Source organism: Emydura macquarii, unplaced genomic scaffold (genome assembly GCF_026122565.2).
Source record: "Emydura macquarii macquarii isolate MOO-44397 ecotype Brisbane River unplaced genomic scaffold, CSIRO-AGI_Emac_v2 contig_1045, whole genome shotgun sequence".
In the NCBI taxonomy this organism is placed as follows: domain Eukaryota; kingdom Metazoa; phylum Chordata; order Testudines; family Chelidae; genus Emydura; species Emydura macquarii.
This window is the reverse complement of record NW_027131182.1, coordinates 6,781,699-6,804,017: the sequence shown is the minus strand read 5'-3', so window position 1 is coordinate 6,804,017 and position 22,319 is coordinate 6,781,699. Positions and strand designations below refer to the sequence as shown.

The 22,319-nt window shown below is 39.7% G+C and overlaps 1 protein-coding gene across 4 annotated transcripts in view; it reads right to left on the bottom strand.

Moving 5' to 3' along the window:
• The window catches only part of DCC (DCC netrin 1 receptor), a 653,315-nt gene that overhangs the window by 370,386 nt on the left and 260,610 nt on the right, over window positions 1-22,319 (bottom strand). The gene's annotated exons all lie outside the window — the stretch shown is intronic.

Here is a 22,319-nt window from a genome sequence, read left to right as displayed (position 1 = left end):
ATAATAGCAAGCATTGAAAAGTTTAATGAAGGTATCACTTTAGTTTACAGGGCAGATAAAACACTTGAAAACAAAACTGTGTAAATTTCTGATATGCCATGAGGATGAGATGTCTTAAATCTGTTCCATCTCTAATTAAAATGATTTCAGAGTCATATATATGCACTGTAACTAACATTACATATATTTCCATATCACCTGACACAAACATAGACACCTGCAAATCTCACTGAAGTTAGCAGGAATCCAAAGTACTCCATATCTCTCAGGATCAGGTCCAAAGTAACAGCTGTTTTTCCAAACATATAGCTAGAAATGTTATTTATTTGTATGCATTGGCTGAGATGTTGCTCCATGTCTACAGTATACCCAGTGTACACATGCCATGCCCACCCGCAAGTTGCACAGGAATTACTTTGTGAAATTCTATGAGCTGTATTATGCTGGATGTTGGATTAGACAATCAAAATAGTCCATTCTGAAATTGAAATCTGTAAAATCACTACCTTAGAAGGCATAATTTAAATGTACAGTATCTATCTAGAAGTAGAAATCCACATGCTGCTTTAAAAATGCCAATTTTCCAATGCTGTAAACAATTGTGAACAAAATTGAGAAAGAAAAAATATTTTAACAATAAAAATGTGAATGTCAATTAGGTATTATGAATGCTTTATTAGATGCTCAGAAAAACCCACAATTCTGCTACCATGAAAGAAGGCTTCTTTGGTTAAAAAGGCCCTGATTAAGAGGGGAGATGTAGGCAGCAATAAAAATTAAATATAGAAAACAAATTAAAAAGTGGGGAAGCTGATAGTAATGAATACAAATCAGGAGTTAGGAAACACTAAAATGAGACTAAACGTATCAATGAAAAAAATCTACAGCCAGTAGGGTTAAGGGCAATAAGAAGTAATTCTTTAATATATCAGGAATAAATGAAATCCTAGTAATGGTACAGGTCCAACAATAGACAAGGATGATACAATTACCCATAATGATGCAGAAAAGGCAGAAGTATTGAATAAATATTTCTGTTGTATATTGGAAAGAAGCTGGTTGATACATTCCTATATTACAATGATAATTAAATACCTTTATTCCATCAGAAACTAGGGACAATGTTAACTTTAATAATCATTATTTAACATCTTGTTTAGTCACTCTTAAAATGTTTCCAGATACCAGCATAAAAAACAGGGTGAAGTATCCTCCTTTTTCAGCTCAAGACATTAGTAACTAGAGGTAAATCAATGTAGCAGGACATAATTTTAGGTAAAAATCTAGTGAAATTTTATGATCTGTTATTTCACTTGTTTCTCTCTTGCTTCTATTTTGTCTAGCCAAATTTTTGATATAGCTAAAAGGTATCAAATATTTTAATAAAAATGATACAGCTAGGTTACTGATTTTTTAAAAAATTGAAAATGCTTATCTGAATGTGAAATTGCCAAATTTCATTTAAATCTGAAATTTGTCTTTAATTCAGCCTTGCTTTGATGATAACTTCAGTCACAGCTTAAACTATTTAGATGAAGTAATTAAGACAGACACAAAAATCTAAATTGCAAGGAAACTTGTTCATTTATTCAAATCTTCTTTAGTCCAGAGTTTTAAAACAGGAGGCTTGATGCTTGCACGCATTTGCCCACCAACATTAGCTTATGTAAACAACATGATGGTGTGTGCAGATGGCCACTAGCACAGGTAATCACCCAGTTTCTCAGTACTCATATGCATAATACAGATGCACAATTGTGCTTCCCCTTTTTTCAAAATTTGCTCTTTACAGTCATCAAAACCTCATTTCCTGATTTCCTTCACCCTCTGACCACCTGTTTCCTAGCAGGACTGGTTTTCTTATCTACCGTAGTTTTCCAATTTTGCAGTGATGTGCCTTAGACTCAGCCCAGCTGCCTCCTTCCCTCTCTCTCTCTCTCACCTAGCTGTTTCTACATACTAATTCACAAATTGCCTGGCATGAAAAGGAGGTACTCTGCTGTGTGGTAACAAAGCCTGCACATCACCATTTTAATATCCTGTCCCACTAAGACCTTACAAGGGGAAGCCTGGACCTCTATTTGAACTTTTCTTTCCTGCTTAGCTCCAGAAATGCTAGTTGAAAAGGCAGCATAATCTACACATCCATATTTCATTTGCAAGTCTACTTCAAAAACAGATATAGAATATAAGTGAGTCATTCTTGAAATGTCAGGTTGCAAGGTAGAATTGAATGGAGTCTCTACCTAAGCAGGGGAATGCCCGGCAGGACCAAAGACTGTAGTAAAATGGTACAGAAAGATCTTAATAGAAAATCAGTTACAAAAAGAATGGAGGAGGAAATCACCTGCCATTTTCTAAAAAGCAAAGGGAAGAATAGAATCTTTGATCTCAGAGGCATAAAGTCTACTTAGCAATGGTAGGAATTCCTGCACTGTGTAGGACAAGACCTTGTAAGGGGCTGAGGACCTCCTGGAAGATGATGACTGTGCCCTCATCTCTTGTAGATGTCAATAGGAGTTGAATGTGCTGAAAGTTTTCCAAAAGGCGATCAGCACTTCACAGAATCAGGACTTTAGCCCTTCTTTATGCCTGCTGGATAAAGGCTATAATAAGATTTAGGACAAGAGGGATTGGGCAGCAGCTAATGCATTTTGTTTAATTGCTGAGCAAATCTGACGTTTGGGTACTGAATGCTAGTCCCACCATCAATACTTGGAAACAAAAACTGATCTGCTATCTCAGGCAATTAAATCTGACATATAACCTCCAAAAACAACTGAAACAAACTCACATGTGCTGATTAACTGGAATGTGAAAAACAATGTAAACTTTACCAAAAAATAATCTAACTCCAGGAATTTGAATATAACACATATCCAGGTATTAAACAAACTTTCTCTGTGCCATGAAAGGAAGAAAAGCTTTTAACACACTGATTACTTAACAAGAAATGTCTTTATTACCATTACATTTTATTCTTTATGTTTGATTGGGCAGATCCCTCAGCTAATATAAAGGGTCAGAACTCCTGTGAAGTCAGAGGCGCTACGTCAATTTCACCAGCTGAGGTTTTAGTACAATATGATTTTATTAGTGACATTTTGTGGGGAAAAAATCAATTGATTATGAAAGTTTACTGGATTATATTTTTGTTTAGTAATAAAAAGGCACAATAGCAATACAAACATTTAAAATGCATTTCCCATATTTTGCCCAATTTTTATGCAATTTGTCACTTATACTTGTCATATTCACACTGTATATATGTAAAGAGATGAAAAAGGAAAGAAGAAAAGAATGTCATAATAAAAATAATAGAAAATAAATACTGTACTAACTAGCACTCAAGTCTGCCTATATTAAAGGAGAAGGCGAGCAGGCAAAAAAGACACCCTCCCCCGCTTCAGCATCCTTCACTGACATTGTGCTCTATTGCACAAGGATCGTGAGAACCTAGTAGAGACAACCCATAGACCTGTTCTGCCCCAACCAGCTAGCAAAGTTGGGATAGCATATACTGCACCTTTTAGAAAGAGGTAATTCAGGCCCATGCTGCTCCAGTGCACCTGAAGCCCTATACTCCACTATTACATCTGGATGCTCTCCCAGTTCAGAGGGAGTGCACACTGTCAAATAGTATGAACTGTCAAATAGTATGGCAGGGAGCATTTGACACGCTCCTTCAGTGTATCTGTAGACCCCAGGATTAAAGACCAAAAGCTTGATTCTGTCCTTACATAAGAACAGCCATACTGTGTCAGACTAATGGTCCATCTAGCCCAGTATCCTGTCTTCCAACAGTGGCTGATGTCAGGTGCTTCAGAACAGGGCAATTGTCAAGTGATCCATCCCCTGTCATCCAGTCTTACCTTCTGGCAATTGGAGGTTTAGGGACACCCAGTTGTGTCCCCGACCTCGTTGGCTAATAGCCATTGACAGACCTATTGTTCATATATTTATCTCATTCTTTTTTTAACCCAGTTACACTTTTGACCTTCACAATATCCCCTGGCAATAAGCTCCACAAGTTGACTATGCATGGTGTGAAGAAGTATTTCCTTTTGTTTGTTTTAAACCTGCCGCCTATTAATTTCATTGGATGACCCCTGGTTTGTGTCTTATATGAAGGGGTAAATAACAGTTCCTAATTCACTTTCTCCACACCATTCATGATTTTATAGACCTCTATCATATCCCCCCTTAGTTATCTCTTTTCCAAGCTGAAAAGTCCCAGTCTTTCTAATCTCTCCTCATATGGAACAGCTTCCATACCCTTAATCATTTTATTGCCCTTCTCTGTTCCGTTTCCCATCGTCATATATCTTTTTTTGAGATCAGGCAACCAGAACTGCACACAGTACTCAAGGGCCATGTGTACCATGGATTTAAATAGTGGCATTATGATGTCTTACTATCTATCTCTTTCCTAATGGTTCCTAACAGTCTGTAGCTTTTTTGACTAACACTGCACACTGAGCAGATGTTTTCAGAGAACTATCCATAGTGACCCCAAGATCTCTTTCTTGAGTGTAACAGCTAGTTTAGACCCCATCATTTTGTATGTATAGTTGGGATTATGTTTTCCAATGTGCATTACTTTGCATTTATCAACATTGAATTTCATCTGCCATTTTGTTGTCCAGTCACTCAGTTTTGTGAGATCCCTCTGTAACTCCCATAGCTGCCAAGATTGCTTCTGGAACCTTTTTTTAAAATATTGGCATCACATTAGCTATCCTCCAGTCATCTGGTACAGAAGCTGATTTAAGTGATAGGTTACATATTCCAGTTAGTAGTTCTGCAATTTCATATTTGAGTTCCTTCAGAACTCTTGGGTGCATACCATCTGGACCTGATGACTTATTACTAAACCTCCTCTAATTACATCTCAGTCTGGGACAGTGTTTCTCAGATTTCTGACCTAAAAAGAATGACTCAGATGTGGCAATCTCCCTCACCTCCTCTGCAGTGAAGATGAATACAAAGAATTCATTTAGCTCTCAGATATGGCTTTATCTTCCTTGAGTTCTCCTTTCGCACCTTGATCATCCCGTGACCCCACTGATTGTTTGAGAGGCTTCCTGTAGGATCTGACTTCCAATTTTTAAAGGGTGCCTTTTTACCTCTAACTGCTTCTTTTACTTTGTTGTTTAGGCATTGTGGCACTGTTTTTTAAGTTGGGGTATATTTGAGTTTCTATTATGGTGTTTCTTAAAAGTTTTCATGTAGCTTGCAGGTATTTCATTTTTGTGACTGTTTCTTTTTAATTTCCATTCAACTAGCTTGCTCATTTTTGGGTAGTTCCCTTTTTTGCAGGTAGATGCTACTACGGTAAGACACAGAGATAAAGTGACTTATCCAAAGTCACACAAAGTCTGTGGCAGAGCAAGGAATTGAACTCAGGTATCTCCACTACCAGGCTAGTGCCCCTAATCATAATTAATTATTGTTATTAATAATGGTCATTTACTGATTATTCCTTTAATTAACTCAGGGTATGTTTTACATCTGTATCATATTTTATTAATAAGGGTTGTGATATATTTAATTTCATATCAAATGGAATTTAGAAAAGCATAATTCAAATTCTGTTTGATATCCTGCCCCCTAAACCCTCCAAGAAGGAACAACAAAGGAAGTTGCAGGGAATTTATCTCCAGCCAGGCACTCCGTTTCTGTGGTGCTGAATGAGCCAGAGACTGTCACTATCATATATAAGCATTGCTTTGCAATACTATGAAAAAGGGACTGGTTCCATACAATGACCTATTTTGCTGGCCTGCAGTATACAGTATCTTATTGCACTGAATTACTTTTGGGCTAGTCTATTAGCAAATGTTGTTCAGTTGAAAGAAAACTATCATATCATATTTATGAATTTGGCTGAACATGTTTGGCTAATACGATATATCAGGCCAGTACAATGTTATTTTATTATTACAGCAGTTTTTATATTGCAAACTGCAGAACGGATTCCTTTAATATGACATTAGTGTCTATAAGTGCTCATAGTCACATTCCTAAATTTGATTAGAAGAGATAAAGATTCATACTTACTAAAACCCAATTTTGTTCTCTCCTGTCACTGAGGCAAGCCCAAACCAATTCCCTGACCTGATCTCACCGTCATGCCTAGAGGCTGCATAGTTAATCCTACTGAGAAAGCAATGGTTATGTGTGAACAACGATGGAGAAATCTGTCATTAAAGTGATACTGATCTCTCAATATACAGAATGCATTAAAGTGTAGAACCACAATGCGGTAACTTGTTTGGGATTTTGCTTTTTTTTCTTCTTCTTCTTTCCCCCTGAAGGAAATTCAGGCCTGGCTTAGCAGAGCTATAGGACGTCATGTGAGCAGTTGTGGATAAGCAATAAATAGATAAAAAGATCATAACGTGTACTGACGCCCATCAAGGCATTCTCCTTGCTACAATATTTGCAAACTACATTAACAACCTGCAAGTGTCAGCTAAAGGTTGGAACATGAGACTAGAAGTCAGCTTTGCCGTTGACTTGCTGTGTAACCTTGGACCTTCAGTGTTCCTGACCTGTAATGGGAATAAAAATATTGACAAACCTTTGATTGCAAAGTTTTATTACTGGGGTTATAACTTCTAGCTATTTAGGTGGAGGTTTTTTTTAAATGAAAGGTACCAGAACTTTGACAAATAAACAGCTGTTTTGGAAAAGCTCCTTCTGCCTCCATTCAATTTTCAGTGGCAAAATATGACAGAATGAGGAACTGTAATATAGCTAAATTATCCCATATCCTTAATAAATTATGAATCCATTCAGTCAAGAACATAGTAATGTAACCCTACATAATCCCTTTAACCCTACACAGTATTCCCATTTATAGATTCAGGAATTGTATTCGCTCTTTTGGCCACAGGGTCACACTGGGAGCTCATGCTTACATTAACCCCAAGCCTTTCACAGAATCACTGCTTCCCAGGATACATTCCCCCATCCTGTAAATAAGGACTGCATTCTTTATTCCTAGATGTATGACTTTACATTTGGCCATATTGAAATATGTATTGTTCGCTCACACCCACTTTACCAAACAATCCAGATTGCTCTGTATCAGTGACTTATTCTCTTCATTATATACAACTCCCCCAGTCTTTGGGTCATCTGGGAACTTAATCAGTAATGATTCTATGTTTTCTTCCATTAATAAAAATGTTAAATAGCACAGAGCCAAAAACCTATCCCTGCAGGACTCCACTAGAAACACATTTGTTTGATGATTATTCCCCGTTTACAATAACATGTTGAGACCTATCAGTTAGCCAGTTCTTAACCCATTTAATGTTTGCCATATTTATTTTGTATTGTTCTCGTTTCTTAATCCAAATGCCATGTGGTGCCAAATCAATGCCTTACAGAAGATTAAGTATATTACATCATTATATATTATATACCTTTATCAAGCAAACTCATCACATCAGAAATATCAAGTTAGTTTGACAAGTTCTGTCTTCTATAAATCCATATTGATTGGCATTCATAACATTACCCTCCTTTAATTCTTTATTGATTTTTGTATCAGCTGTTCCTCATTTTGCCCAGTATCATTGTCAGGCAGACAGGTCTATAATTACTCACCTCATCCGGTTTACCTTGTTAAAATACTGGCACAACTTTAGCTCTCTTCCCATTTTCTGGAACTTCCCCAGTGTTCCATGACTTATTGAAAATCATCAACAACAATCCAGAGAGCATCTTGGCCATCTCTTAAAATTGGCAGATGGGTGTTATCTAGACCTGATGATTTAAAAAATGTAACTATTTAACATCCTCCTGAGCTACGTTTGGAATGGAAAATATTTCATCACCATCATATAATATGAATACATTATGTGTCTTTTTTTTCCCCAAATATAGAACGGAAATATTTATCGAACACTTCTGCCTTCTCTGTATTTATATGTACGATTGTACCATTTCTATCTAGCAATGGAAAAGTACTATTGTTAGGATCTTTTTTGTTCCAAATATACTTTAACACTCATTGTCCTTAACTCCTGCTGGCCATTGTTTTTCCCTCACGCATCTCTTACCAATTTTCTGCAATTCCTAGCATCTAATTTATAATAATCACTACAAACTTACACTTTTTTGTATTCAATATATACCAAACACACACACACCCACACCCACACCCACACACACACCTTTTACTTCCCCACTAAGCCACGTTGGTAATAACATAATTAGGAAGATCAAAAAAAGAATTTGACGAACAGCTAGCCAAAGACTCAAAAAAATGTAAACAGCAAAATTTTATTTAAGCACATCAGAAGCAGGAAGCCTGCTAAACAACCATTGGGGCCACTGAACAATAGAAATGCTAAAGAGGCACTCAAGAAAGACAAGGCCATTGCGGAGAAACTAAATGAATGCTTTGCATAAGTCTTCATGAATGTGAGGGAGATTCCCAAACCTGAGACATTCTTTTTAGGTGAGAAATTTGAGGAACTGTCCCACATGGAGGTGTCATTAGAGGAGGTTTTGGAAAGATTGATAAATTAAACAGTAATAAGTCACCAGGACTAGATCGAATTCACACAAGAGTTCTAAAGGAACACAAACCTGATATTGCAGAATTACCAACTGTGCTATGTAATTTATCATTTAAATCAGCTTCTCTACCAGATGACTGGAAGATAGCTAATGTGACACCAATTTTTTAAAAAGGCTCCAGAGGCGATCCGGGCAATTACAGGCCAGTAAGCCTATCTTCAGTGCCAGGCAAATTGGTTGAAACTATAGTAAAGAACAGAATGATCAGACACATAGATGAATACGATTTCTTGGGGAAGAATCAATATGGTTTTTATAAAGGTGAATCATGCCTCACTAATCTACTAGAATTCTTTGAGGGGCTCAACAAGCATGTGGACAAGAGTGATCCAGTGGATATAGTGTATTTAGATTTTCAGAAAGCCTTTGACAAGATCCCTCACCAAAGGCTCTTAAGCTAAGTAAGAAGTCATGGTTTAAGAGGGAAGATCCTCTCCTGAATCCGTAACTGATTAAAAGATAGGAAACAAAGGTAAATAGTGGTGTCCCCCAGAGGTCTGTACTGGGACCAGTACTGTTAAACATATTCATAAATGATCTGGAAAAAGGGGTAAAGAGTGAGGTCGGAAAATTTGCAGATGATACAAAACTACTCAAGATCGTTAAGTCCAAAGCAGACTGCAAAGAGTTACAAAGGGATCTCACAAAACTGGGTGACTGGGCAACACAATGGCAGGTGAAATTCAATGTTGATGAATGCAAAGTAATACATATTGGAAAACAATCTCAACTATACATATAAAATGATGGGATCTAAATTAGCTGTTACCACTCAAGAAAGAGATCTTGGAGTCACTGTGAATAGTTCTCTGAAAACATCCACTCAATGTGCAGCAACAATCAAAAACACTAAAAGAATGTTGCGAGTCTTTAGGAAAGGGGCAGATAATAAGACAGAAAATATTGTATTGCCTCTTTATAAATCCATGGTACATCCACATCTTGATATTGTGTGAAGATCTGGTCACCTCATCTCAAAAAAGATATTTCAGAATTGGAACAGGTACAGAAACGGACAATTAAAATGATTAGGGGTATGGAATAGATTCCATTTGAGGAGAGATTAATAAAACTAGGACTTTTCAATTTTCATTATTAAAGATGTAGTGCCGTTATGTAGCGTAAAATAGCCTTGCCATTGAAAAGTAAAGGCCACTCCAAGACTACAAACTGATTGCTTTCCAAGCATAGAGTCCCAAATTGATTTAAAGTGAAAAGAACTAGTCCACTCTTGTCTCTATCCCCAATGTGTAAACTAATCTATTCCCCATTTACTGACAATCTTCAATCTAGTAAAATCATTCTCAATCTAGTTAGCTCTCATGAAGTTCATCCTCTGTCATGGGTCTTCAAATACCAAATTGTATTCTCAAATATATTCAGAGGCAAATTACATGATACTAACAAGGCCCTTGTTCTGACCTAAGTCTGTGCCTTGAATACCTTAAGCACAAAAATAAATCCTATCCAAACTGATCACAGGAAACTGAATTTATTTAATAAAGAAGAAAAACCCTAATCTGGCAACAAGCCCAGGAGCTTTGAGCAGACAAAGAAAAGTCAGAAGGTTCTTGGTAGCTATTTGTTATTGCATTTATGGCTCTACCACTCCTGTTATTTCACTTATACCAGTTCTATACTAAAAGTGACACACTAACAAATATATATACACACTTACATCTGTGTTTATTTTTTCTTCCATCTGCATATATACTATACACAATGCTACTGGTATGTTCATGCTGTGTAGTCAATGGGTTGCTTATTTAGAATGGCATCCCATTATACTGAGTAAGTATCACAGACTACTTTTCTACCTATAAAATTTTACACCATATTTTATACCATAATTTAAAAATTATGCACTAATGTCACAGATCCACAGGATCGGTGCTATGCTCCATTTTGGAACAGTCTCTAGGAGGAACCTTTTCAATGTACCTTACTCTCATGGAGTCTCACCTTTCCTCCAGGGTAAGCCACATAGCCTTGCCACCTTCTTGACTGAAATTCTGGGACTTTAGCACTCCTGCTTCATATCCATGGTGCCTTCAGCCCCCCCACTTCATAAGTACAAGCATGAACAATTTATGCACTGGGGGGGGGGGGGGGGGGAAATCATTTGCAGTGCAGCAGGGTACAGGCTTCTCAAAAAACCCAAACTGGACCCAATCAATTTACTCCAAGGATGAGTTTGGCCCATTCTTGTTTGGCGATTTTGTGTAAGAAAATTTTTTATTTGTATAAGATTTTCTCTATATTAATTAGAAGAGTGTATATAGTGATTTGAGGGTCTCTTGTTTTCTGCAGTCTTGTAGCGTCTGTCTTAAGTGTCTGGTTGAGGTTATGTTTCTGGACCCTGAAGAAAAGGGAGCATTTCAATTAAAAGTTAGGACTGTGCATTGGGAATAAGAATTCTTTGAAAAAAGTGTGCTGGCTATTCATAAAACAAAGGAAGAAGTGAAACAATGAAAGGATGTTAAATGTTAGCTTAAAGTATTTGCTCAGATAAGCATCAAGTAGTTCCAAAACACAGCCCAAGTTTATGCAGAGTCCAACAGCAGAGGCTAGCACGCTCTCTTGTTGAAATTCTGCCACCAAACTGAAGGCAAGGTTAGCTACTACCACACCATCCCATCCCTGCCAGAAATGACTTGCCCCAGGTGCTCAGAATAGTACATTGGAAGAGAAAATGTTTTGCCTTTAGAATTATCCAGATTGCACCAATTGCCAGGTATTATAAAAATATTATTGTGGGAGGACACTCCCATACACCCTTATCTATTTGGTATTACAAGAGTTGAACTTGGTGTCTGTCTTTGGTCAAGGATGGACTGAAGCAGCAGTGAAATTCAGCAGACCCCTGAGTGACTGAGCAGTCCTATTTAGAATCACATTGTTCAGCTCCATAGTATGAGGCAGGGGCTAGAAAAGGTGCCCTAAACATTGTCTGCTTCACCTTAACCCAGGCCCACATACCACGGCTGATGGGCATCCTGCTATAGCAGTAAAAAAAAAAAATGGCACAAAAAAATGACAAAGGTCACACCAATAACTATCGGTGCTTGGAATGTGCGCACATATTGTATAAGAGCAGATATACCAGAAAAAAGAACAGCTCTAGTTGGTAGAGAACTAACATCCAGATAGCAGCCCTAAGTGAAACTCGCTTAGCTGAAAAAGACAACTTACTGAAAAAGGAGCCAGCTATACTTTCTTCTGTAGTGGCCATAGGAAGGAAGAGTGATGTCAAGCTGGTGTTGGGTTTGTCATCAAAACACAACTAGTCAGCAAGCTTAAGAATTTCCCAAAGGGTGTGAATGATAGCCTCATGCTAATGAAACTCCCACTCTTTGGGAAAAGATGTGCAGCTATCACCAGCACCTACGCACCCACCATGACCAACCCAGATGCGATCAAGGACAAAGTTATGAAGTTATGAAGACCTGGGGGTCACCAAAGGCAGATAAGTTCATCAAGCTTGGTGACTTCAATGCTAGAGTTCATGCAGATTACCAGGCATGGCCAGGGGTGATCAGAAAAAATGGCCTTGGGACATGCCACAGCAATGGGCTCCTCCTGTTGAGGAAATGTGCTGAACAGGGCTTCATCATCACCAATACAGTCTTTTGCCCGTCAAACTGTAACAAGACGACTTGGATGCATCCATTCTCCAAGCAGTGGCATCTCATTGACAATGTCATCTTCAGGAGAAGAGACAGACAGTATGTTAGAGTGACAATATGCAGAACGCTGGACTGATCACAAGCTTATATTCTCCAAGCTGAATATCTGGACACATCCTAGTAGTCGACCACAAGATAAAAAAAGCACCCAAAAAGCTTAATATCTCCAAATTGAAACAGGAGAATGTGAAACAGGCTTTTGCTGTAGAACTGTGCAACCAACTTGTAACGATGCAAATTCCAACAACATCAAGAAAAATTGGGCATCCTTTAGAGACTCTGTGTACACTGCTGTATCCAATACCCTCGATTCCATCACACATAAACATCAAGATAGGTTTGATGAAAATGATAATGATATAGGAGACTACTGAACGAGAAATATTGGCTCTGTAAGACCTGTTTAGGGGACAGCACTTCAACATCTAAGACGACAGCCTTCAACAACATTAAGAGGATTGCCCAATGCAAACAGAGAGATGCAAAACTCATGGCTGAGCAAGAAGGCAGATGAGATTCAGTCCTACACAGACAGGAATGATATAAAGAACTTCTATGATACTCGGTGAACAATCTATGGGCCACAGTCATCCAGAACATCTCAAATACTGAGTGCCGATGGCATCACACTGTTCACTGACAAAGAAAAGATATGCAAAGATGTGCAGAACATTCCAACAACACCCTCAATCAATCATCTACTAGCGAGGAGGCAATTGAACAACTGCCCCAGATTAACATCAACAAATCTCTTGCTGATCCAATCCTGACTGAAACTGTGAAAGTGATTGACCTGCTGTCAAACGGTAAAGCACCTGGAACAGATGATATACCAGCAGACATCTATAAAGCTAAAGGCTTCCACATGGCTTTGACTAAGAGAATTTTTCCAGTCAATGTGGATTTAAGGAACTATACAACAGGAGTACACGGATGCATCCATTGTTTACTTGCACAAGCAGAAAGGTAACAGAAATTCCTTCAACAACTATTGGGGCATCTCATTATTGTCAATAGCCAGCAAATTTTCAACAGAATTCTGCTGAATCACCTTGTGCAACACATTGACCAAGGGCTCTTGCCCAAGAGTCAGTGTGGCTTCAGGAAAGGTTGTGGGAGAATACACATGGTGTTTGTAGCTTGTCAACTTCAAGCTAAATGCCTGGAACAGAACTCCAACTTGTTAATGACGTTCATTGACCTGACAAAAGCATTTGATACATTCAGTCGGGAGGGCCTTTGGAAGATTATGGAAAAATTCAGTTGCCCAGAAAAATTAATCTCAATGGTTCAGCCATTCCATGATGCCATGCTGACTTGTGTTATGGATGATGGTGAGTCTGGATGAGTAAGCATTTCAGACAAGTGACTAAGAGAAAGCAGAAAGCCTACAAGGAGTGGAAGATAGGGGGGATCCATCAAGGAAAGCTACTGCTTGGAGGTCAGAACATGTAGAGATAAAGTGAGAAAGGCCAAAAGCCAAGTAGACTTGGACCTTTCAAAGGGAATTAAAACCGATAGTAAAAGGTTCTATAGCCATATAAATAGGAAGAAAACAAAGAAAGAAGAAGTGGGACTGCTAAGCACTGAGGATGGAGTGGAGGTTGAGGATAATCTAGGCATGGTCGAATATCTAAACAAATACTTTGCCTCCGTTTTTAATGAGGTTAATGATGAGCTTGGGGACAGTGGTAGGGTGGCTAATGGGAATGAGGATATGGAGGTAGAAATTACCACATCTGAGGTTGAAGCCAAACTCAAACAGCTTAATGGGACTAAATCGGGCGGGTGGGGGGTGGGGGGGAGGGGTGGATAATTTCCATCCAAGAATATTACAGGAATTAGCACATGAAATTGCAAGCCCATTAGAAAGGATTTTAAATGAATCTGTAAACTCAGCGGCTGTACTGTATGACTAGAGAATTGCTAATATAGTTCCTATTTTTAATAAAGGGAAAAAAAGTGATCCAACTAACTACAGGCCAGTTAGTTTGACCTCAGTAGTATGCAAGGTGTTGGGAAAAATTTTGAAAAAGAAAGTAGCTAAGGACATGGAGGTTAACGCTAATTGGGATAAAATGCAACATGGCTTTACAAAAGGTAGATTGTGTCAGACCAACTTGATCTCCGTTTTTGAGACGATAACAGACTTTTTAGACAAAGGGAATGCAGTGGATCTGATTTACCTAGATTTCAGTAAGGCATTTGATACGGTTCCACAAGGGGAATTATTAGTTAAATTGGAAAAGATGGGGATTTATATGAAAACTGAAATGTGGATAAGAAACTGGTTAAAGGGGAGACTACAACGGGTCATACCGAAAGGTGAACTGTCAGGCTGGAGGAAGGTTACTAGTGGAGTTCCTTAGGGATTGGTCTTGGGACCGATCTTATTTAACATTTTTATTACTGACCGTGGCACAAAAAGTGGGAATGTGCTAATAAAGTTTGAGGATGACACAAAGTTGGGAGGTATTGCCAATATAGAGAAGGATCAGGATATCATACAGGAAGATCTGGATGACCTTGTAAACTGGAGTAATAGAAATAAGATGAAATTTAATAGCGGAAAGTGCAAGGTCATGCATTTAGGGACTAACAACAAGTATTTCTGCTATAAACTGGGGACGCATCAGTTGGAAGCGACAGAGGAGGAGAAAGACCTGGGCGTATTGGTTGATCACAGGGTGACTATGAGTTGCCAATGTGATGTGGCTGTGAAAAAAGCTAATGAGGTCCTTTGATGCATCAGACGAGGTATTTCCAGTAGAAATAGGGAGGTGTTAATACTGTTATACAAGGCCTGGTGAGACCTCATCAGGAATACTGTGTGCAGTTCTGGTCCCCCATGTTTAAGAAAGATGAATTCAAACTGGAACAGGTGCAGAGAAGGGCTACTAGGATGATCCAAGGAATGGAAAACCTGCCTTATGAGCGGAGACTCAAAGAGCTTGACTTGTTTAGCCTAACCAAAAGAAGGTTGAGGGGAGATATGATTGCTCTCTATAAATACATCAGAAGGATAAATACCAGGGAGGGAGAGGAATTATTTAAGTTCAGCACCAATGTGGACACAAGAACTGGCCATCAGGAAGTTTGGACTTGAAATTAGATGCCTGTTTCTAACCATCAGAGGAGTTCCAGAGGGATAGTCATGTTAGTCTGTATACAGCAAAAACAACACTTCCTGGACAGTACAATACAAATAAGGGATGGTCACATTAATACCACCTTATACCGAAAACCAGCTGACTGCAACACATATCTTCATGTCTCCAGCTTCCACCCTGGACACATTACACTATCCATTGTCTATAGCCAAGCCCTAAGATACAACCGGATTTGCTTTGATCCCTCAGACAGAGACAAACACCTCCAGGATCTCCATAAAACATTCTTAAAACTATAGTACCCACCTGGGGAGGTGAAGAAACAAATTGACTGAGCCAAATGGGTACCCAGAAGTCACCTACTACAGGACAGACCCAACAAAGAAAACAACAGAACACCACTGGCCATCATCTACAGCCCCCAGCTAAAATCTCTCCAACACATCTTTAAGGATCTACAACCTATCCTAGAAGATTATCCTTCAGCTCAAGCTGTGGGATGCAGGCCCATCCTTGCTTACAGACAGCCCCCCAATCTGAAGCAAATATTCACCAGCAACCGTACACCATATAACAAGAACACTAACCCAGGAACCTATCCCTGCAACAAACCCCGTTGCCAGCTATGCTCACACATCGACTCTAGTGACACCATCACAGGTCCTAACCACATCAGCCACACCAGCAGGAGCTCATTCACCTGCACATCTACTAATGTAATATATGCCATCATGTGCCAGCAATGCCCCTCTGCCATGTACATTGGCCAAACCAGACTGTCACTACGCAAAAGAATAAATGGACACAGATCAGACATAAAAAAATGATAACATCCATAAACCAATAGGAGGGCACTTCAATCTCCCAGGACACTCTGTAGATGACTTGAAAGTTGCCATACTTCTACAAAAAAACTTCAAAAACAGACTTCAGCGAGACACTGCAGAGCTGGAACTCCTATGCAATCACACTGGGTCTGAATAGGGACTTGGAATGGTTCTCTCATTACAAGAAGTAATTGTCACTGTTCACACATTCTCACCTTCTAATCAACAGTTGTAAATAGGCCTCATCTAGCCTAACTGAATTGACTTTGCTAGCACTTGCCCTACCCATTGTCATGTTTCTTACCCTTACCCTTGGATGTATACCTCCTATCTGTGGTTTCCATTTCATGCATCTGACGCAGTGGATTGAAGCCCACGAAAGCTTATGCCCGCAGAAATTTGTTAGTCTTTAAGGTGCTACAGGACTCTCGTTTTTTCATCAGAGGAATGAAGTTCTGGAATAGCCTTTCAAGGGGTGCAATGGGGGCAAAAAACCTAGCTGGCTTCAAAACTGAGCTTGATAAATTTATGGAGGGGAAGATATGATGGGACAGCCTAATTTGGCAATTGACTGATCTTTGACTACTGGTGGTAGATATGCGAATGGCCTGTGAAGGGATGTTAGATGGGGTGGGTTCTGAGTTATTACAGAAAATTCTTCCTTGGATATCTGGCTGGTGAGTCTTGTCCACATGCTCAGGGTTTATGATCACCATATTTGGCGTCGGGAAGGAATTTTCCCCCAGTGCAGATTGGCAAAGGTTCTGGGGGTTTTCCACCTTCCTCTGTAGCATGGGGCATGGCTCACTTGCTGGTGGATTCTCTGTACCTAAAAGTCATTAAACCATGATTTAAGGACTTTAATAACTCAGTCATAGGTCAGGGATCTATAACAGGAGTGGATGGGTAAGGTTCTGTGGCCTGCATTGTGCAGGAGGTCAGACTAGATGATCATATTGGTCCCTTCTGACCTTAGAGTCTATGAGTCATCTGAACCATTCCCAGTCACCAATGTAGTCAATGTTGGGCCCAAAACTCTTCAGTATAATGTTTTCTGCCATGTTTACAGATGTCTTTTGTGACTCTGACACGGGATTGACATCAGATACTGGACTGATGAAAGCTTTTCAATCTGAGGAGACTACAAGCAAAGATGAAAGTACATCACAGAAAAGTCATGGAGCAGCTCCTCAAGGAATCCATTTTGAAGCACTTGGAGAAGAGGAAGGTGATCAGGAACAGTCATCCTGGATTCACCAAGAGCAAGTCATGCCTCATCAACCTGATTGCCTTCTATAATGAGATGATTTGCTCTGTAGATGTGCGGACACTGGTGCACATAATATACCTTGATTTTAGCAAAGCTTTTGATACAGTCTCCCAAAGTATTCTTGCCAGCAAGTTAAAAGAAGTCTGGGTTGGATGAATGGTCTATAAAGGTGGATAGAAAGCAGGCTGGATTGTCAGGCTTAACAGGTAGTGATCAACAGCTCGATATCTAGTTGGCAGCCTGTATTAAGCAGTGTGTCCCAGGGGTCTGTCCTGGGGCCAGTTTCCTTCAACATCGTCATTTATGATCTGGATGATGGGGATGCACCCTCAGCAAGTTATCAGATGACACTAAGTTGGGGGGGCATGGTTGATACACTGGTGGGTAGAGATAGGATACAGAGTGATTTAGACAAATTGGAGGTTTGGGCCAAAAGAAATCTGATGAGGTTTCAACAAGGAAAAATGCAGAGTCCTGCACCTAGGATGAAAGAATCCCATGCACTACTACAGACTGGGGACCGACTGGCTAAGTAGCAGTTCTGCAGAAAAGGACTGGGGGTTACAGTGGACGAAAAGCTGTATGTGAGTCAACAGTGTGCCCTTGTTGCCAAGAAGGCTAACAGGCATATTGGGCTGCATTAGTAGGAGCACTGCCAGCAGATCGAGGGAAGTGATTATTCCCCTCTATTTGACACTGGTTAAGTCACAGCTGGAGTCCTGTGTCCAGTTTCGGGGCTCCCCCCCACTACAGAAAGCATATGGACAAATTGGAGAGAGTCCAGCAGATTAGGGGCCTGAGGCACATGACTTATGGGGAGAGGCTGAGGAAACTGGGCTTATTTAGTCTGCAGAAGAGAAGAGTGAGGAGGATAGCAGCCTTCATCTACCTGAAGGGGGGTTCCAATAAGGATGGAGTTAGGCTTTTCTCAGTGATGGCAGATGACAGAACAAAGAGCAATGATCTCAAGTTGCAGTCGGGGAGGTCTAAGTTTGGATACTAGGAAAAATGTTTTCACTAGGAGGGTGGTGAAGCACTGGAATGGGTTACCTAGGGAGATGGTGGAATCTCCATGCATAGAGGGTTTTAAGGCCTGGCTTGACAAATCCTGGCTGGCATGACCTCCTGAGGCCCCTTCCAACTGTAATCTAATATGGTTCTATGATACAGGAAGTGACTGTTTATGAACTTCTGTTTGGTGATGACTGTTCCCTGAATGTCAAATCTGAGTCTGACATGCAGTGGAGTATGGACTATTTCTCTTCAGCTTTTGACAATTTTGGTCTTACAATCACCATCAAGAAGACGTAAGTGATGCACTAGCATGCACTAGGGAAGCCTTATGTAGAGCCTACTGTCACAGTGAATGACCAAATCCTTCAGGAAGTAAACAAATTTACCTACCTTGGCAGTACATGGTCACATGCAGTTCACAATGATGAAACCAATGCCAGAACTGCCAAAAGAAATGTGGCCTTTGGCAGCCTATGTGCAAATGCATGGGAGCACAGAGGCATTAGTCAATAAACAAAACTGAAGCTCTACAAAGCCATCACTTTGCCAACTTTGATGTATGCATGTGAAACCTGGGGGCTGTATATATGCCATATTATGAAGCAGAATCACTTTCACATGGGCTGTCTGAGGAAACTGATGGCAAGATTCCAGATGCTAAGGTTCAGGCAGGTATTCCAAACATCAATACTCTGTTGATGAAATCACAGATGAGATGGGCAGGCTATATCACCAGAATGTCAGATGAATGACTGCCAAAGAAGATCTTTTATGGTGAACTAAAGGAAGGAAAGAGCTCTAACGGTGGCCAGAAGAAACTTTTCAAAGACCCCCTGAAGTTATCCTTGAAGCGTTTCAACACTGACCCAGGGTTTTGGGAAGATCTCACTCAGGATCATTCTACCTTGTGAAGTCTCATCCATACTGAAGCCATAGTCTATGAGTAGAGGAGAACTATTTAGGCAGAGCAAAAGCACCAGCAGCATAAATCTCATAATAGCAGCAGCATGTCAGCTGTGAATCAAGTAACCCATAGTGGAATCTCTTGTTCAGTATGCCACAGACAGTTCAAAGCTCAAATTGGCCTGCTCAGCCACTCACATGTTCATAGAAACCAAACCAATTAGTGATGTCATGGTCATCTTCGAACTTAAAGGATGAACAACATGTTTCAGTGGATGTCGTACCCACCCAAATACAGATTCTCTGCAATTACATGTCTCTCAGATTCCAAAATCAGAAGTGAACCACTGTGGTCATCTAGTCTGTATTCCTTTATAACACAGTCCATAGAACCTCCCTGAAAAAATTCCTAGAATATATCTTTTAGAAAAACATCGAATCTTGGTTTAAAAATTGCCACTGATGGAGAATCCACCATGACCTTGGATAAATTGTTCCCATGATTAATTATCCAGACTGTTAAAAATGTAAATCTTATTTCCAGTCTGAATTTATCTTGCTTCAACTTCCAGCCATTGCATCATGTTATACCTTTCACTGATATACTGAAGAGCCCATTATCAAACATTTACTCCCTATGTAGGGTACTGATAGACTGTAATAACATCACTCCTTAATGTTCTTTTTGTTCCATCTATTTAGTAACTCTTTGTGTCCATTACAATAAAGGCATGTTTTCTAATCTTTTAACTATTCTTGTGGCTCTTCTCTGAACCCTCTCCAATTTATCAACATCCTTCTTGAAATATGGACACCAGAACTGGACACATTATTCCAGCAGCAGTCACGCCAGTGTAAATACAGAGGTAAAATAATCTCTCTACTCCTACTTGAGATTCCCATTTCTGCATCCCAGGATCACATTAGCCCTTTTGGTTAGGTTCAGCTGCCTATGCACTCCCTTCTGCAAATCGTTTTCAGACTCACTGCTTCCCAGGACAGAATTCCCCCAGCCTGTAAGTATGGTCTACTTCCTTTGTTCAGAGATGTATACATTTACATTAAATTGTATTAAAATGCGTATGTTTGGTTGCACTCAACTTACAACCAATTCAAATTGCTCTGTATCAGTGACCTCTCCTCTTCATTATTTACCACTCCCCCAATTTTATGTCTTCTGCAAATTTTAATAGTGATAATGTTATGTTTTCTTCCAGCCCTTGATAAAAATGGTAAATAGCATAGGGCCAAGAACAAGTCCCTGCAGGACTTCACTTGCAACACACCAGCTCAATGATGATTCCCTGTTTATAATTTTATTTGATACCTAGTGTGCTATGTTAATTTAGATCATTCTACTTCTTTTAATCAAAATATTGTGCAGTACCCAAGTCAAATGCCATAGAGAGGTCTAAATCTATTACATCAACATTATTACCTTTTATCAGCCAAACTGAAAATAAAAAAAAGGAAATCAAGTTAGTGTGAGAGGATCTGTTTTCCAAAACCCCATATTGATTGGCATAATTACTACCAATCTATTCATCAGGTTCTGTATCAGCCACTCCATTATCTTGCCTGGGATCTATGTCAAACTGACAGACCTATAATTACTTGGTCATTCTGTTTACCCTTTTTAAATATTGGCACAAAATTAGCTGTTGTAGGAGCAGAGAATATATAATTGGAGCTAAATCTCTGCCAACGGAGGAGATAGAGAGAAATGTAGATGGGTTATCTGGAATTACTGAATAGGTATTATATAAAATCTAGATAATTGAATAATTCCTGTGTATGAGTTTAGAATTCCCATTAGGCTCCAATAAGAATTGGATTTCTGTCTCAGTGATACCACTTGTTTTTCATTATGGCCATCTTCATATTTGTTCACATTCTTCCAAGATAAAACTTGTACCTGATAGCATTCATTCTCAGCTCAGGCCTATAATTGACTTCCCTAGCATCATACGTCTGTGCTAAATCCAAGATACTCCAGGAAATGTATCACTTTGTGTGTTTGCTTCAGCTTCCTCTATACAGAGCCCTGATCAGAAAAATTGTCCAGAAAGAGGTAAGTAAATTTCCATCTTCCCTAAAACCACTACGAAGAGATTTTAAATATATTGTAAATATTTGATTACCTAACTCTGATTTTGACCACTAGGCCTTCCTGCCATGAGGAGGAACAGTTCCATTTGTGGTGAGGGACATGCATGTCTGGAGGAATCAGCATGCTTATGGCCTATTGTTTTCTGCATTGATCCACCATGCTGCACTCTGTATTAGCTGCACTCCTTGAAGGATAGCCGAGGAAGAAGAGCTGATTTTATTATTCAGTTATTTATGAGATCTCATCCCCATAATCCTCAATGAAATTGAGTTCAGAGATTGAAATATTTTCAGAGCCGTCTCCTTGTCCTCAGTGACAGGAACTATTTGTGTCCCTCCCCCAAATAAGCCCTTTCTGGGTCTCAAATATAGGTCTGGGATTCTGGCTCTCAAGTCCCCAGAATCACTACCCTTCTGTTGGCATGGGATCCACATGGGCCAGATAGGTCTGTTTCTCTCCTGGAGGTCTAATTCCTGCTACATCAGTAGGGATCCTCGAGGTTGGGAAGAGACTATTACAGAGGTTGACACAAGGGGAGAGAGCTGGACATGAAGGCTCCTTACTGCACTCTGCCATTGGCTGCATCCATACTGTGCCCAGTCCCATCTGCAACTCGTGGGGAAGTGGACAGGGAGGAGGAGCGAAGCATAATGTGAAGGATGGCTGGGACTCAGGTGCAATTTCCTTCTGGGGTGCTAATATTCTGGCTTCTTCCCACTGTGGAGGTTGGGGGTTGTTCTTTTCCAATCCTGCCTGCCTCCTTTCCTGCCAGGGGGAAGGGTACCAAAGTTACCCTAACCTGGT